The sequence below is a fragment of the Herpailurus yagouaroundi genome, unplaced genomic scaffold, assembly GCF_014898765.1.
Source record: "Herpailurus yagouaroundi ecotype Mexico unplaced genomic scaffold, PumYag 29, whole genome shotgun sequence".
Classification (NCBI taxonomy): Eukaryota; Metazoa; Chordata; class Mammalia; order Carnivora; family Felidae; genus Herpailurus; species Herpailurus yagouaroundi.
This window is the reverse complement of record NW_024412377.1, coordinates 117,087,246-117,087,515: the sequence shown is the minus strand read 5'-3', so window position 1 is coordinate 117,087,515 and position 270 is coordinate 117,087,246.

Below are 270 nucleotides of genomic sequence, written 5' to 3'. Positions count from 1 at the left end.
AACCAGACCCAGGTACCTGCAGAGCCCCCTGACCTCGAGCAACCAGATCCAGGTATCTACTGAACCCCTTGAGCTCGAGCAAACAGACCCCAGGTGGTACCTGCTGAGCCCCTTGAGCTCGAGCAAAGAACCCAGGTACCTGCTTAGCCCCCTGAGCTCGAGCAACCAGATCCAGGTACCTGCTGAACCCCTTGAGCTCGAGCAAACAGACCCCAGGTAGGTACCTGCTGAGCCCCTTGAGCTCGAGCAAACAGACCCAGGTAGGTACCT